The sequence below is a fragment of the Trichechus manatus genome, unplaced genomic scaffold (assembly GCF_000243295.1).
Source record: "Trichechus manatus latirostris isolate Lorelei unplaced genomic scaffold, TriManLat1.0 scaffold00018, whole genome shotgun sequence".
Lineage (NCBI taxonomy): Eukaryota > Metazoa > Chordata > Mammalia > Sirenia > Trichechidae > Trichechus > Trichechus manatus.
This window is the reverse complement of record NW_004443954.1, coordinates 10,398,336-10,412,147: the sequence shown is the minus strand read 5'-3', so window position 1 is coordinate 10,412,147 and position 13,812 is coordinate 10,398,336. Positions and strand designations below refer to the sequence as shown.

Genomic DNA, 13,812 nt, shown 5'->3' with positions numbered 1-13,812 from the left:
CCTTGGGAAGGAACTCTTGTCTGACTTCCAGACCAGACCTTCCTCAATTCAAGAACTGCAAAAAATAAAACTTGTGAGTTCCTACACAAATTTAATACTAAGGACATTTTAATTTTTAACAAAGGGGATTTTCATTGCTGGTTTATCTCACCTGGTGCCTAGTTTCACACCATCAACTGGGCTCCTCCTTCCTTTCTGAGAAAGCAAATTCTCCTGTTTTGTCATGTAGACTGGCCAGCCATTTCTTTTTCTGCCTCAGTGCCTTCCAACAATCCTCTGGTGCTTGCTTACTCCAAATGGCTTATCAAGGTATTTCCCTGAAAAAGAATTCTGGTGCCAACTATTAAGATCATAAAATTTTTGACCCTGTGTAATTTATTTTTAAATTCCAGTATTCTTGATAGCCAAGGTAGCCGGGAGCTGCTTCGCCATTAGCAAACAAAACTTTAAGTGATAGCCTTGCGTGTGGCTCAATTAGCAGCTTCTCAGACAAAGCAGAACCTGCCCCCTCCAGTCCCATTGTCCTCAAAGTGCTGTGTGTGGCTCAGGCCAGTCAAACCCGGTTTACTAGACTACATGCCAAAGAAAAAAAATGCAATTTGTCTTACTGTGCCTGAGTGCCAAGATAACCTATGTAGTCCATAATGTTTGTATGCACTTTCTTGTGAGAGATAGTATTACAGGTTCTGCCTCCCTTTGTTCGGGGAGTTTGATTTGATATATACACCTCCTTGCTACTTACCTGTGCATTTGCAATAAATGCTCTTCCTCCCTCCTCACCTCGGTGTGTCTTTATTGACGAGAAGCCACACCAAACAGGAACTGCTCTAGGTAACATTTACAGCACAAAGACTAACATTTTCTTTTATTCGATAAATACTGTGTGCTTATTTTGTATCAGATGTTACTGACTGAGCTCAGAACTCGGCAGCAAACTAGACACAACCCTGGCCCATCTGGAGCTTCAGCCTCCAGGAGGAGAAATGTTTTAAACCAATAAGATGTGAATAACTTATTAACGACTGTAATAAACGTCACAGCAGTATCCAGAAGGGTGTGGTATTGGTGGAAATGGGTGAGGTGTGAAGGAAGGTTTCCATGGTGTCATTTAATTTGCCTGTGATTAGAAAAGGTGGGTTTACCTCTAGGCCGATGTTCTTTACTCAGCCAAATCTGCCTTTCAAGAGAACTAAAATAGGAAGCGCAACTCTTGGCTGTCGGCTTGGAGAAGGCTTAGGTACAACTTTCTTTGATAGTACACATCTGGCTTTATTCGACGCCAGCCACCTCTGCCATGTCATGCAAGTTCCACCCCAATGAGATCAAAGTTGTCTACCTGAGGTGCACCAGTGTTGATGCCACGTGAGGCCTGGCAGCCCAGATTGGCCCCCTGGGTTTGTCTCCAAAAGAGATTGGTGATGACATTGCCAAGGCAACAGGCGACTGGAAGGGTCTAAGGATTGCAGTAGGTGAAAGTGACCATTCAGAACGGACAGGCCCAGACTGAGGTTCTACCTTCTGCCTCTTGCCCTGATCAGCAAAGCCTCAAGGAAGCACCCAGAGAAAGAAAGAAACAGAAAAGCATTAAGCACAGTGGAAATATCACTTTTGAAGAGATTGTCAACATTGCCTAACAGATGCGGCACTGATCTTTAGCCAGAGAACTCTCTGGAACTATTAAAAGAGATCCTGAAAACTGTCAAAGGAAAATATTTCAACAAAGGATCATTTGATAAAAATAGGAGGAGCAACATTTGCTGAGTTTTTGTCCTGAACTAATTAATTTCAACAAACATTTGTTGAGGGGCTTCTAAGTGCCTGGCACTGTGCTAAGCTCTCCTGGAGTTTGTATGGAGCTTAAAGGGTGACAGAACATATACAACAAACAAGGACTTTTGATGTTTTCAGACAGTGAGAAGTGCTCTGAAGTAACCGAAAAAGGATGAAGTCATGGAGAGTGGCAGGGATTTTTCAGAAGAGCAAAATGAAGTTTTCAGTAGGGCAGTGAGTTACGTTTTAAAAGATTATTCTGGGTACAGGGTAGACAATAGATCGTTTATCACAGTGTTTTATAAAAACCACCTAAACATCTACGGATGCAGAATTGGTTAAGTAAATTATGGTATATCCATACAACATAATACTATGAACCCATTGAAAATGGTGTCATGTATATGTATCAATACGGAGTCCTGGTGGCACAATGGTTAAAAACTCAGCTGCTAACCATAAAGGTTGGCAGTTTGAATCCACCAGCTACTTCTTGGAAAACCTATGGGGCAGTTCTACTCTGTCCTATAGGGTCACTGTGAGTCAGAATCGACTCTACAGCAATGGGTTTGTTTTTTGTTTTTGTTTTTCATATATATCGATATGGAATAATGTCCCCATAGTTGAATAAAAATCAGGTTACAATATAAAGTATATGAAACCGGACCAATAGGTCCTCGCCCAGCGTGCAAGAAGCCAGTCTCTCAGACCCTGTTTTTGAGAGGAAGGAAGAATTTATTTCACAAGCTAGCAAGAGGGAACTCAGAGGTATCAGACCTCAGATTGAGTTCCTCGATTTGAGTGAGAAATCACATTTTATATTTACACGTATTCATTTAGGGGTGGAGGAAGGCAGTGGGCAGGATCAGAAACTTTTAACTATTCATAGTTTCTGTTGATTATTTGTTACGAGGCGGGGCTAAGACTTGGCCCGGAAGTGGCCCACGGACTCTTCGCTTTCGAAGTAGGCTTGGCTACTGCTGATGATGTATATCTGGTGATTTTGGCTCGTTGACATGAGTCTTTTGGTTCCTTGAGGTGAGTTCTTTTGTGTTACTGAGTATGCGTGGTGGCCCAGGGTCGTCTGTCAGTCATCTTTGTCTGTTATGCACATTGCTGACCTTTCTGAGCCAGTTAGATCTGGATGCATCTGGGGCTCTCCAGAGGGTCTGCAAAACGATTTAGAGGAAGTGAGTGAGGTAGTGGGGAAGGTGACTAGACGTGGCCTGATAACCGATGGAGTACTAATTAATTAGGTGTCTTCAGCCTCTAGGGTCCCCTAACATATGTATTTTGCTTTTAAAGTCTGGAAGGACATAAGCAAAATTATAGTGTTTATACCTCTGGGTAATGGCTCTATAGAAAATTTTCCTTTTTTTTGCTTACCTATATTTCCTAGTTTTTCTACTTGAGTAATAAAAAGCATATTAAAATAAGTTCGTTAGACAGATGATTAGAATATGGCCTGACAAAGAAAACATTTAAATACAGTAATGTGGCATTTTCATTTACCAAGAGTTATATTTATAGCTTACTTCAAAACATGAATACTTTTGCAGGACATTTCAAATGTTATTCCATAAAATTTATAATGAAAAAATTGAAAGCATGATCACATTAGTGACAATTATTTGAATTTTGTTATATTTTACCTGAGCCCAGCGATCTTGAAAAACAGTAATGGTTAAAGAGAGCCTCCCCTCCTCCCCTCTTTTTGTTGCTACTCACTGCAGGTACCACCCTTCCCAATATGACTTAGATAAAACTCAAGGATGCTTCCTCGGTTTACCTATGACAAGGCCAGACACAGACTCTCCAAATTTCCGTCCTTTGCCTCACATGAATGATTAACTTATGAGCTTGTCCCCACTGATCAATTGGGAACAAAATGCTTTGTTAACCAGCTTCCGTTAAGATTTTCCACTTCCCTCAGGCCCCTGATCTTTGGCCCACCCTCAACCTGAATCAGCATACCCAAACCCACAAACCATTGCCCTCGAGTCAATTCTGACTCACAGTGACCCTCTAGGGCAGAGTAGAACTGCCCCATTGGGTTTCCAAGGCTGTAATCTTTATGGAAGCAGACTGCTATGTCTTTCTCCTGGGAGCAGTTGGTAGGTTTGAACCGCTAACCTTTCGGTTAGCAGCCAAGAGCTTGACGCTGCACCACTGCACCACCGGGACGCCTATGAATCAGCATACAACCTCTCCTTAAGGACCCTTCCTGGAAAATAGGCTGGCCTCAGGGTGAAACATTCCCTGATCTACTGTCCCATCAAGGCTTTCATCCCGCTTTCCCGCACCTGGTTCTTTCTAGCTTTGTTTACTCCTCCCTTGGTTCCAAAACCCAAACCAAAACTTCCACTCAGGGCGTCCCCATGCCTTACAGAGTTGAACTGCTCTGTTGAGTTATCTTGGCTTATGGAATCTTTACAGGAGCAGATCCCCAGGCCTTTCTTCCATGGTACCACTGGGTGCATTCAAATTGCCAACCTTTAGTCTAATAGTCAAGCACAAACCTTTTGTGCCAGCTGGGGACCTCCCTCCCTCATTTACTCCTCCCTGTAAAAGTTGTTGTGTGCTGTTGAATCGATTCCAACTCATAATAACCTTATAGGACAGAGTAGAGTTGCCAAACACAGGGTTTCCAAGACTGTAGGCTTTACAAAAGCAGACTGCCACATCCTTCTGTCATGAAGCAGCTGGTGGGTTCAAACTGGTTCAAACCATTGACCTTCCGGTTAGCAGATTAACCACTGCACCACCAGGGCTCCTTCCCTATAAAAGAAAAATTCTTTTTGTCTAACTCTTGAGACATTTGCAGATCTTATTGTCAAAGCGTTGTGTCTCTATTGGAATAGTCCCTTCCCCACTCCCCCGCTTTTTAAAAAAAATTTTTTTTTTTAATTGCTGTGCTTTAAGTGAAAGTTTACAATTCAAGTTAGTCTCTCATACAAAAATTTATACATACATTGTTTTGTGACCCTACCTGCTCTCCCTATACTGTGACAGCACACTCCTCCCTTCCACTCCCGATTTCCCGTCCGTTCAACTAGCTCCTGACCCTCTCTGCCTTCTCATCTCACCTTGAGACAAAAGCTGCTCATTTAATCTCATGTATCTACTTGAGCTAAGAAGCACACTTCATGAGTATCACTTTATGTCTGATAGTCCAGTCTATTCGTTGAAGAGTTGGCCTCTGGAATGGTTTTAGTTTTGGGCTAACAGAGAGCTGGGGGGCCATGTCTTCCAGGGCCCCTCCAGTCTCAGTCAAACCATTAAGTCTGGTCTTTTCTACTAGAATCTGAGCTCTGCACCCCACTTTTCTCCTGCTCCATTAGGGAATCTCTGTTGTGTTCCCTGTCAGGGTGGTCATTGTGGTAGATGGGCACTATCTAGTTCTTCTGGTCTCAGGCTGATGAAGTCTCTGGTTCCTGTGGCCCCCTCTGTCTCTTGGGCTAATACTTTCCTCGTGCCCATGGTGTTCTTCATTCTCCTTTACTCCAGGTGGGTTGGGACCAATTGATGTGTCTTAGATGGCCGCTTGCTAGCTTTTAAGACCTCAGATGCCACTCACCAAAGTGGGATGCAGAACATTTTCTTAAAAAAACTTTGTTATGCCAGTTGACCTAGATGTCCCCTGAAAGCATGGTCCCCAGCCCCCCGCCCCTGCTACTCTGTCCCTCGAAGTGTTTGGTTGTATTCAGGAAACTTCTTAGCTTTGGTTTAGTCCAGTTGTGCTGACTTCCCCTATAGTGTGTTCCCACCCCCTTTCAATAATCCTTTTGAATAAGCTCTCTCCTTACTAAATCCAGATTTGCTTTTTATGTGACATTAGAATCATTCCTTAAAATTAATGTTGACAGTATGTTCCTTTTCTCTGCATTTGTATATGTCCTTGCTTACATATTTTCTTGGACCCAAAGTGAAGTTCTCTTCCTCTTGAGTGCCAGCCTTTGGAAGTGGTTCTGACTGTGTTGCCTTCCCTCACTTACTGAATCAGGATTAGAAGATATCTCTGTGGTCATTCCATTTTAAAAGTCCCAATATATACAACCTGAAGAATGGGAAACCAAGACTCAATGGAATATATCTGTGACTCAGGTACCTTTTTATGAGTCGTTTCTCTATGTTTGCTCTGAAAGCATTGTGTAATTCTGCATTTACACTTAATTATTTTTGTTCAAGATTTTCACCATTGGGTGAAGTGTTAAGTCTCTGAGATACTAGCTATTCAATAACAGCAGCAAATTTGATAAAATTTCCATAGACCAGTGTATTTGTGATTTTCTGACTATAGCAGTATGGGTTTAAGTTCCTTGTACTCTTGGTCTTCCTGAACTCCCTTTGTTAATTTCATAGGACTCCTTCAAATTTTAAATTTCATGTCATGTTTTACAACAGTAGATTGCTGCAAATGTACTCAGTGTATTGATTGGTACGTTTGCAAAAACTGAAGTTTTTTCCTTCTTGTTGTTGTTCCTTTCTGTCGTTTTAAAGGGTTCTGTCACTATTGTATAACTTGAATTTCCCAGATCCTCCAATAATCTGTGTGCATAACAATTTAAAATAAACTATATAGAGGATAAGTACTAATTATGCTAAAGAGAAAGTGTGAATAAAAAGCTGTTTTTAAAGCTACACAGCTTTTATAGTTTCAGACACAGTAGCCATAGAGACACACCTCCATTTGGCCAAAGTGTGGCAAGTAGAGGTCCTTAGTACCTGCCTTCATGAAAAAAGGAATTTTTTACAACACAGATATTGCTTTGAAGACAACTTGCTTTCTTGTTATTTGTCTCTTGTTTAGCAAAACCATTTGCCATTGGTAGAGCAAAGGATTATATGATCCTAGCAATAAATTGTGATTTTAGTGGAGTACGAGTTAATCATAGCAATGAAGTTTTTTTTTGAACACTTTATTGTGGTTTAGGTGAAGATTTACAGAGCAAATTAGTTTCCTATTCAGTAGTTTATATACAAAGTGTTCTGTGACATTGGTTGCAGTCCCTGCGGTATGTCAGCACTTTCCCCATTACCACCCTGAGTTCCCCGTTTCCATTCACCCGGTTTTCCTGCCCCTTCCTGCCTTCTCATCTTTGCTTTTGGGCAGATGTTGCCCTTTTGCTTTCATATAGATGATCATTCCAAGAAGCACCATCCTCATGGATGCCTCTGTTCATTTTACCGGCCTGTCTATTATTTGGCTGAAAGGTTATCTCCAGGAGTAGCCTCCGTTCCAAGTTAAAAGGGTGTCTAAGGGCCATAGTCTCAGGGGTTCCTGCAGTCTCTAGTGGACCAGTAAGTCTGGTCTTTTTTATGAATCTGAGTTTTGTTCTACATTTTTTTCCCACTCCAGCCAGGACCTTTTATTGTGATCACAGTTGGAGCAGTCTGTAGCAGTAGCCAGGCACCATCTAGTTCTTCTGGTGTCAGGCTACTGGAAGCTGTGGTTCCTGTGGTCCATTAGTCCTATGGACTGATTGCTTCCTTGAGTCTTCAGTTTTCTTCATTCTTCTTTGCTCCAGATGGAAAGAGACCAGTAGTTGTATCTTAGTTGGCTGCTTGTAAGCTTTTAAGGCCGCAGACGCTACTCACCTACCAAAGTAGGATGTAGAACATTGTCTTTATGAACTGTGTTATGCCAATTGACCTAGATGTCCCCCAAGACTATGGTCCCTAGCGTTTAAGCCCAGTAACTCAGTCCGTGAGGTGTTTGGTTATGTCTAGGAAGTTTCCACGACTGTACCCGCTGTGTGCTCTGTTATATATGTGAATATACATGCAGCACATACAAATATATATGTAAAAATATCCACAACCAAACCTATATACATATGCACGTAAATGTACTCCCCTATGCCCTCCCATACCTTGCAGGACTGTATATGTTATAGTATTTCCCATAGTTGTCTTTTATTCCTGCATACCTCTCAGTGTCTTCCCTTGCCTTGGTCGTGTTGTGCTGACTTCCCCCTTATTTCCCTTTACCAAAGCTAACAAGTGTCTACTACTAGTTAGTGATTTTCCTTGCCTTCCCCTCCCATTCCTGGTAACTGTCAAAGAATGTTTCTTTCTGTGTATAAACTTTTTCCTGACTTATTAAAATAGTGGTCTCATACAGCGTTTATTCTTTTGTGATTGACTTATTTCACTCAGCATAATGTCCTCCAGATTCATCCATGTTGTAAGATGTTTTGTGGATTCATCATTATTCTTTGTCATTGCTGAATGACTAATTTATTTTATAAGGATCAGCACAAAGCTGGTTCTTATGAGGCAGAGGTTAAAGATGTCCCAAATGTCCAACTTTTCTAAACAGCTGTCCTACTCCATCATCTCTAGCATCATCTACTCCTCCTCCCCTCAGTACTCTCTCTCCCGTCTTTGGGTTCCGTAATTCGCTGCAACATCTCACAGAACTGTATCTCCTGAACTGTATCTTAAGGAAATGGCTCACGTGGTTGTGGAGGCTGGCAAGTCCCAAATCCGTGGGTCAGGTATCAGGCTGGAGGCTTCTTCTGACCCATGTGACTGCTGGGGCTGACGAACTCAAACCAGCAGGCTCAAGGGGTTGCAGAAGCTGGTGAATCCCAGAATCAGCAGGTCAGATGGCAGGCTGCTGGCTGAAGCTCCAAGAACCGGAGGTCAGATGACCATGAACCGGATGCAGGATCCAGAGTGAGAATGAGGAGCAAGTGAGTGAGAAATAAAGAAAGAACTTCCCCAGAGGATTCATATTCATTTGATGCAGAAAACACCATCAAGGAAACTCCCCCTACTTGAGAAGACAGTGACTTGAGCCACGCTATTTAGTAAGGGTAGTGACTGGGGTGAGAGTGATGACTTCAGTCACACCTTCTAGGAAGGTGGCGACTCAGGATACAGTCCTAATCCTGCCTCGTTAACACAACCACAGGCATAGAGACTAGGATTCACAAAATGGAAGATAATTACATCAGATCACAAAATAGAGGACAACCACACGATACTGGGAATCATGGTCTAGCAAAGTTGACACGTAGCCCCAACCACCACATGTTCCATATACCTTATTTGCATAGTCTCACTCAATCATTGTGTGTGAGTCACAAAGTCTACGGCTAAAAGGGCCATATTAAGTAATTCTTTGCACTACAGTTGCATAGCACTTCATCGTATGTATGTACCGCACTTTGTTTATCCGTTCATCCGTTAATGGGCGTTTAGATTGATTCTATCTTTTTGCTATTGTGAATAATGCTGCAGTGAACATGGGTGTGCATATGTCTATTCATACCACAGCTCTTATTTCTCTAGGATATATTCCTAGGAGTGGGATTGCTAAATCATATGATATTTCTATTTCTAGCTTTTTAAGGAAGCATCATACTGTTTTCCATAGTGATTGTACCATTTTACATTCCCACCAGCAGTACAATCTCCCCACAACCTCGCCAGCATTTGTTGTTTTCTGCTTTTTGATCAGTGCCATTATTGCTGGGGTGAGATGGTATCTCATTGTAGTTTTGATTTGCATCTCTCTAATGCCTAATGATTGTGAGCATCTCTTCATGTGTTTGTTAGTTGCTTGAATGTCTTCTTTGGTAAGTGTCTGTGCATGTTCTTTGCCCACTTTTAAATCGGATCATTCATCTTTTTGTTGTTGAGGTGTTGAAGTTTTCTATAAATTTTAGAGATTAGACCCTTGTCAGATATGTCGTAGCCAAGTTTTTTTTCCCAGTCTGTAGGTTCTCTTTTTACTCTTTTGATGAAGTTTTTTGATGAACGTAAGTGTTTGATTTTTAGGAGGTTCCAGTTATCTAGTTTATCTTCTGTGGCTTGTGGATTTTTAGTTATGTTTGATATCCTATTTATGACATGGATTAGGGCCCCTAGCGTTGTTCCTATTTTTTCTTCCATAATCTTTATCATTTTAGGTTTTTCATTTAGGTTTTTGGTCCATTTTGAATTAGTTTTTGTGTATGGTTGTGAGGTATGGATCTTGTTTCATTTTTCCTGAAATGGATAATCAGTTTTGCCCCCATCATTTGTTAAAAAGACTTTCTCTTCCTCATTTAATGGATTCGACCCTTTGTCAAAGATCAGCTGGCCATATGTGGATGGATTTACTTCTGGGTTCTCAATTCTGTTCCATTGGTCTATGCGTCTGTCATTGTACAAGTACCAGGCTGTTTTACTACCACGGCTGTAGAGTAGGTTCTGAGATTGGAGAGTGTGAGGCCTCCTACTTTGTTCTTCAATTGTGCTTTGCTTATCCAGGGCCTCTTTGGATTCCATATGAAGTTGGTGGTTAGATTTTCCATCTCATTAAAGAATGTTTCTGGAATTTGGATCAGGATTGCACTATAGCAATTAAGTTTTATTATACTACATTTTATTTTTAAATAACCACATTTAACAAATAATAGATTTCTAGTTTACCGAGCCACAGAAATACTACATCCTTTGTTCTTTGTAGAACCTAACAGTAAACATTAGGATCTGTATAATGTTTTAGAGTTTACAAGTTACTTCCACTCACTTCATAGATAAAAGGTTTCTAAAGATTTCCTGAAAGTTGAAGCGGTAGATATGTAAAAGATTGTAAGTGGCTGTGTATTACCTCATGAAAGACTACCTTCTCAGTTGCCATAAACCAAACCTGTTGCCAAAAAGTCGACTCTGACTTGTCGCAAACCTATAGGACAGAGTAGAACTGCTCCATCGGGTTTCTAAGAAGCAGCTGGTGGATTCGAACTGCTGACCTTTGGGTTGGCAGCCATAGCTCTTTACCCCTGCACCACCAGGGCTCCTCAGTTGCCATAGCTAGTTTTCAAGACAATGTGACATAGAGTCACAACCCTTGTAACTGTGAATGGCCAAAATAACAATTTAGCTGATTTTTAGTCCAATCAACAAACGTGCACTGAATATCTGTTATTCGTAGGCACCAGCGCAGACCTCGAGGGAATACTAACATAATTAAAGTTAATTGCAGCTTTCAAGAGTCTTACAGTATTATAATTTCTAAACAACTAATCATAATACAAAGTGGCATCGAAAGTATTTCAAAGAGGTGTATTTATGATAATAAAGAGAACACTGAATCTTGACAAGATAGAGCAAGGAAAGCTTTACAAAGAGATAGTATTTGATCTAAAGAAAACCCCAAACCCAAACCAAACCAGCTGCAGTTGAGTTGATTCCAACTCACGGCTGTAGCAGTATGGGTTTAAAGCAGTGTACTCCGTAGGATTTTCAGTGGCTGATTTTTCGAAAATAGATCTCAACCCATCTTTGAGGTGCCTCTGGGTGGATTCAAGCTGCCAACCTTTTACGAGTAGTCAATAGCTTAACTGTTTGTGTCACCTAAGGAGTCCATATGTGATCTAAGTCTTATTGAAAAGAATCTTTTCAAGAAAGAAACAAACTACCAGAAACTTCCTTCGGAGAGATCTCTAGTTGTTGTGTTGTTGTTACCATAGAGTCAGTTCTGACTCACGGCAACCCTGTGTGTGCAGAGTAGAGTTGCTCCATGGGATTTTCAAGACTGTGACCTTTGAGAAGCAGATCTCCAGGCCTGTCTTCTGAGACACCTCTGGGTGCATTTGAACTGCCAACCTTTCGGCTAGTAATGGAGTACCTAACTGTTTGTGCCACCCAGAGATTCCTTAGAGATATGCTTAACCAAAAACAACCAAACCCATTGCCATGGAGTTGATTCTGACTCATAGTGACCCTATAGGACAGAGTAGAACTGCTCCATAGGGTTTCCAAGGAGCACCTGGTGGTTTCAGACTGCAGACCTTTTGGTTAGCAGCCAAACGCTTAACCACTGTGCCACCAGGGCTCCAGAGATCTGCTTAGGAGGCTACAATTTTCATTTCAGTGATGTGGATAGTAACCAAAGTATTTTAGGAATTGCCTCTAGGTCTTTTTTCCAAGTCACGGGATAATCAACCCCATTTCATTGTAGTCACACTTTGCTGTTTTAGTTTATTGCTCACCAGTCAGCTCAAGTGGATAGCATTTTTTCCTTCTGTCTTAGGCTGGGTTTTCTACAGAAGCAAAATCAGTAAAGCATATAAATATATTTATATAGAGATTTATATCAAGGAAATGGCTCACACAGTTATAGAGGCTGGACAGTCCCTAGTCCATGGGTCGGGCTGGAGTCTTCGCCTGATTCACGTAGCCACAGGGGCTGTCAAGCGCAAGATTGGCAGGTCAGAGAGTGGGGCTCTTGCTCACAGGGTGTGAAGATTGGCAGGCAAGACAGTGGGTAGGCTGCTAGCTCCAGTGGAAAGAACTGGAGGTCAGACGAACAGGAGCCAGCAACAGGATCCAGAGTGAGCAAAAGCCCACAAGCCTTGCCAGAAAGTCCACTTATATTCAGTGGAGGCCACACCCCCAAGGAAACTCCTTTTCAACTGATTGGCTATTCACAGCAGATCCCATCACAGAGGTGATCACATTATATCAAATCTCATGAAAGTGATCACGTCATCATACAACTACCAAACTACATCATAACTGCCAAACCACTGAGAATGATGGCCCAGCCAAGTTGACACACAACCTTAACGATCACACCTTCGGAGGAGAAAGTGTTTGTTTGGGGCCTAGCACACCCTAACCTCCTCTTCCATTTCTTTGTGATTTGTAGAGAGATTAGGGATGTTTCTGGGAATTTGCAGGCCCTTATCTAAGGGAGCTTTTTTTTTTTTTTTTTTGGCCTAATTACTGAGCCTGTATTACTACCAGCACAGCAGCTAGTGGGTTGTGTTTGAACCACCAACCTTACGGTTAGCAGCTGAGCACTTAACCACTGCACCGCCAGGGCTCCTTAGATTACCTGTAGAAGTGCAGAAACAATTGTCGATGTGAAGAAGGCAGATCAGGCTTAACCGGAAATATTCGTCCTGGAAATAGACCTCTTGGCCTTTCTTCCCAGGTGCATCTGGGTGGACTCAAACCTTCAACCTTCCGGTTAGCACCGAGCAGGTTATCTGTTTGTACCGCCCAAGGAGTCCTACAATAGAATACTGCCAAGTGATTTCATGACAGTGATTGCTATGTATTCACTATTGAGTAGATGTAAAATAGCACTTGTTATTCTAATTCTCTAATTCTCATGGGCTAATGATAGAAGAGTAGTGGTTACCATAATAAATGATGCATTTGTACCAAGTAAAGGCCAAATTATATTATTGTTTGCTTGTAGGAAGGAAGATTATGATGTCTGAATAGAAAATAAAGAAAGTCGGATAATGAAGTCGTCCCTGAGGCCAAGGCACACTTAGAGAGTAGGGCACAAGGAACCCAAGAGAGGGGAGTCTGTGCCTTAGACTTGGGTATCATCATCTCATTGAAAGTGGCCATTTAGTTTCAGGATAATCCATCGCATTAAATTAATGTTGCAAATTTGTGTTTTATTCATTTTCTATTTCTGTTTAAATTTATTTTGTAAATTTATTTTGGATTTATAATTCTGTGCGGGCTGTAAGAATAAGAATTTTGTAACTTGTTTTAAGTTTGGACATATTTAATAATAATATAATAAATACCATTTAAGCCAAGTGTGAACAACTCTTTTTTTCTTTCCTTATGTATAATACATTTTTTTATTGTTGTAGTTTAAGTGAAAGTTTACAATTCAAGTCAGTCTCTCATACAAAAATTTATACATACACTGTTACGTGACCCCAATTGCTCTCCCTATACTGTGACAGCACACTCCTCCTTTCCACCCCTGATTTCCTGCATCTGTTAAACCAGTTCCTAACACTCTCTGCCTTCTCATCTCCCCTCCGGACAGAAGCTGCCCATTTAGTCTCATGTATCTACTTGAGCTAAGAAGCATATTCTTCACAAGTATCATTTTATGTCCCACAGTCCAGTCCAATCTTTGTCTGAAGAGTTGGCCTTGGGAATTGTTTTAGTTCTGGGTTGACAAGAGAGTCTGGGGGCCATGTTTTCTGGGGTTCTTCCAGTCTCAGACCATTAAGTCTGGTCTTTTTACTAGAATTTGAGTTCTGCACCCCACCTTTCTCCTGCTCC

The 13,812-nt window shown here is 41.5% G+C and overlaps 1 long non-coding RNA gene and 1 pseudogene across 4 annotated transcripts in view; both read left to right on the top strand.

The window, feature by feature from the left end:
• Positions 1-296: 296 nt before the first annotated feature.
• Positions 297-1,733, top strand: LOC101358302 (60S ribosomal protein L12 pseudogene; annotated as a pseudogene).
• Positions 1,734-2,714: 981 nt separating this feature from the next.
• LOC111819773 (uncharacterized) overlaps positions 2,715-13,812 on the top strand; it is a 207,752-nt gene continuing 196,654 nt past the window's right edge. For 3 of the 4 annotated variants that reach the window (XR_002823343.1, XR_002823346.1, XR_002823342.1), the window contains exon 1: positions 2,715-2,808. This is a non-coding gene — a long non-coding RNA (uncharacterized LOC111819773). The remainder of the gene's footprint in view (positions 2,809-13,812) is intronic. The other variant, XR_002823344.1, reaches the window with a different exon arrangement.